The sequence below is a fragment of the Lucilia sericata genome, unplaced genomic scaffold (assembly GCF_015586225.1).
Source record: "Lucilia sericata isolate MDLA Ls3-8-SP2 unplaced genomic scaffold, ASM1558622v1 Contig003979F_arrow, whole genome shotgun sequence".
NCBI lineage: Eukaryota > Metazoa > Arthropoda > Insecta > Diptera > Calliphoridae > Lucilia > Lucilia sericata.
In genome coordinates this window covers 12458-16939 of record NW_023997105.1, presented here as the reverse complement: position 1 = coordinate 16939, position 4482 = coordinate 12458, and the positions used below count along the sequence as shown (strand labels likewise).

Below are 4482 nucleotides of genomic sequence, written 5' to 3'. Positions count from 1 at the left end.
AGAACAGAACTAGAACAGAACTAGAACAGAACTAGAACAGAACTAGAACAGAACTAGAACAGAACTAGAACAGAACTAGAACAGAACTAGAACAGAACTAGAACAGAACTAGAACAGAACTAGAACAGAACTAGAACAGAACTAGACAGAACTACAACAGAACTAGAACAGAACTAGAACAGAACTAGAACAGAACTAGAACAGAACTAGAACAGAACTAGAACAGAACTAGAACAGAACTAGAACAGAACTAGAACAGAACTAGAACAGAACTAGAACAGAACTAGAACAAAACAGAACAGAACTTGAACAGAACTAGAACAGAACTAGAACAGAACTAGAACAGAACTAGAACAGAACTAGAACAGAACTAGAACAGAACTAGAACTAGAACAGAACTAGAACAGAACTAGATCTGAACTAGATCTGAACTAGATCTGAACTAGAACTGAACTATAACTGAACTAGAACAGAACTAGAATAGAACTAGAACAGAACTAGAACAGAACAAGAACAGAACTAGAACAGAACTAGAACAGAACTAGAACAGAACTAGAACAGAACTAGAACAGAACTAGAACAGAACTAGAACAGAACTAGAACAGAACTAGAACAGAACTAGAACAGAACTAGAACAGAACTAGAACAGAACTAGAACAGAACTAGAACAGAACTAGAACAGAACTAGAACAGAACTAGAACAGAACTAGAATAGAACTAGAACAGAACTAGAGCAGAACTAGAGCAGAACTAGAACAGAACTAAAACAGAACAGAACTAGAACAGAACAGAACTAGAACAGAACAAGAACGGAACTAGAACAGAACTAGAACAGAACTAGAACAGAACTAGAACAGAACTAGAACAGAACTAGAACAGAACTAGAACAGAACTAGAACAGAACTAGAACAGAACTAGAACAGAACTAGAACAGAACTAGAACAGAACTAGACAGACTAGAACAGAACTAGATCAGAACTAGAACAGAACTAGAACAGAACTAGAACAGAACTAGAACAGAACTAGAACAGAACTAGAACAGAACTAGAACAGAACTAGAACAGAACTAGAACAGAACTAGAACAGAACTAGAACAGAACTAGAACAGAACTAGAACAGAACTAGAACAGAACTAGAACAGAACTAGAACAGAACTAGAACAGAACTAGAACAGAACTAGAACAGAACTAGAACAGAACTAGAACAGAACTAGAACGGAACTAAAACAGAACTAGAACAGAACTAGAACAGAACTAGAACAGAACTAGAACAGAACTAGAACAGACTAGAACAGAACTAGAACAGAACTAGAACAGAATAGAACAGAACTAGAACAGAACTAGAACGGAACTAGAACAGAACTAGAACAGAACTAGAACAGAACTGGAACAGAAATAGAACAGAACTAGAACAGAACTACAACAGAACTAGAACAGAACTAGAACAGAACTAGAACAGAACTAGAACAGAACTGGAACAGAACTAGAACAGAACTAGAACACAACTAGAACACAACTAGAACACAACTAGAACAGAACTAGAACACAACTAGAACAGAACTAGAACACAACTAGAATAGAACATCATTACATCCAGGAATAATGACTTTACAAATGACTACCCAGAAACATTTTCCATATAAATGCAGCTCTTAATAGGCCCGGTAGTGGCCTAGGTGTATGTCTTCGGATTTGATGTATCCCATCTTGAATCTAGAACTAAATTTTTTTCTGAGTGTATTCATCCAAGCAATAAAGTATAAAAACTAACTAAATTCCTTGTTCATCTCTCATCAGCGTGGAAAAACTATAAAAATTCCTTTAACATCCATCCATTTGTTTATTCATAAAGTTTTAAAAAAAGGAAACAGAAAAGAATCGAGTTTGTTGTTTTTTGTGTGTTTTACTAAAATTGATCTTATTTTCCGCATTTATTTTGTTGTTCATCTTCTTCTGGTTGCTGATGTTGTTGGAATTTTAAAGTAATTACTTAAAAGATGCAAGTGTATTTTAAATGCTTGCTAAGGGGCGGCAGGAAAGTATGGACAGGCGGTCATAGGAAGAGGAGGGGGACTTAGATCATTAGGAAGAAGCTGCTTGCTGCCTTTCAGTAGTGTTTTGTAGTATAAATACTCGTATTTATTAGTACGTAATGGTTTTTCAACACACGTTAGCAACATGTTTAGCATTTTTTTGTTTTGTTTTGTTTTCTGGTAAATCTTTGGAAATCTTTAGCTGTTGAATTTTTTTATTCAAAAATGATTAATGAGGCAACAAGTATAACAAGTTGTTGTATTTATATGTTGGTTTGGTTAGTTAATGCAAGTTTTTTTTCTTACAGTTTTGTTTACATAGTGAGTGCTTTGCCATTGTTGCATGTGGCATGAATGAGTGTGTTGCATGTATGCATTATGTGTTGAAGTGTTATTATAGAAGCTGCAATTGCTGTATGTAGTAACTGTATAGAAAAGAGCGCCAGTTGTCATGTGGCATCTGGTGTTTATCTGGCAGTTTTTTTTTTCGTTTTTCTTATTTACTTAAAAAAGTTTTGATTTTAAAAAGCATTGAACTTGGCAGCGAAACTGTCAAACAACTTGCAGAGATTTGAAAGTTTTTTTAATGTCATTACAATTATTTATTTCTGTATTTTTTTATAATTTTAATTCATTTTTGTTCAGTTTTTTTTTATTATAGAAAAATATAAATTGCAAACTTCAATATCTAGACAGTTTGACAATAAGATATGGATTTCTAATACTTCGAGGACATGTAAAAGCTGCTAAAATGTTGTATCATTAATTAATTCTAAAAGCTAAAAATAATAACTAATTTAGAAAAAAAGACATTTCAAAAAGTCATTGTAAATTAGTGTAAATTATGATGATAAGTACCAATAAATCTCATAAGAAGATAAAGCTGCAATATGAAATAACATGATTTTTTTCCTATTAAAATGTTTAATAATATTTTGAATTTTTTTCTTTTTATCTACATCGAATATCATTAATTTTCTTTAAAAAAATCACCTTTAATTAAAAACCACAGAAAATGCTAAACCAAAAACGTAATTAGGATGTTGCAATATAAATTTTTAATTTTTAACCAAGAAATAAACCCAAAAAAAAAAAACTAAATTAATTAGAGACATTAAAACCACAACATAAAATTTGAATTTTAAATTAATTAAATATATGGTAAATATACAAATTTTTAATACTAAATAAAATAAATGACAAATTGTCTAAAAAATCAAGCCTCTGCGATTTTGAAAAGATTTAATTTTTTTATTTAAAAATTTATTAGAAATTCTTGTCAACACATTCAAGGTCAGTCATAATGTTGATTTTGTCAAGCCTCAATTGTTTTTAATTAGATTTCAAAGGAATTTTTTTTTCTTACAATTGTGTAACATAATTTGAAAAGTTCATGCATGTTGTTTGTAGTAAACAGCTGAATTTGGTGGTATTTACATATTTATTCATTTTTATTTGAATGAGAAAATATACAGTTTTTTTTCGCTTATTAACACCCCTTGTTTGCCGGTAATTATGAAGAATCAGTTGCATGTAAAAATAAATGAACAGTTTTTAAGAAAACACAAGAAATGAATAGTCGGTCGTCAGCTCACTGGCCTAAAATTGGGTCGGTCGTTTAGTTTACTTGTCATATAGTATATTCTTTTTTCATACATTACACTGTATGTTTACAGTTAAGAGGAAAATTATGGGGAGTGACTTTATAACTCAATTAGTTATGAACTAGAACTGAACTAGAACTAAGCTAGAACTGAACTAAAACTGAACTAGAACTGAACTAGAACTGAACTAGAACTGAACTAGAACTAAACTAGAACTAAACTAGAACTAACCTAGAACTGAACTAGAACTGAACTAGAACTGAACTAGAACTAAACTAGAAAAGAACTAGAACTGAACTAGAAACTGACCTAGTACTGAACTAGAACTGAACTAGAACTGAACTAGTACTGAACTAGAACTGAACTAGAACTGAACTAGCACTGAACTAGGCTTCTCGGCCTTATGGCTAAGATCAAAGTGTAGTATCTGTTCTTATCAGCTTAACATCTGATAGATCCTTCATCGGAGGACAACAAATGTTAAACTGATTTTTGGATATAGACGGAACTAGAACTGAACTAGAACTGAACTAGAACTGAACTAGAACTGAACTAGAACTGAACTAGAACTGAACTAGAACTGAACTAGAACTGAACTAGAACTGAACTAGAATGACTGAACTAGAACTGAACTAGAACTGAACTAGAACTGAACTAAGACTGAACTAGAACTGAACTAGAACTGAACTAGAACTGAACTAGAACTGAACTAGAACTGAACTAGAACTGAACTAGAACTGAACTAGAACTGAACTAGAACTGAACTAGAACTGACTAGAACTGAACTAGAACTGAACTAGAACTGAACTAGAACTGAACTAGAACTGAACTAGAACTGAACTAGAA

At 32.1% G+C, this 4482-nt stretch overlaps 1 pseudogene; it reads left to right on the top strand.

The window, feature by feature from the left end:
• Positions 1–4023: 4023 nt before the first annotated feature.
• On the top strand, positions 4024–4149 carry LOC119615075 (annotated as a pseudogene).
• The last annotated feature ends 333 nt before the right edge of the window (positions 4150–4482 follow it).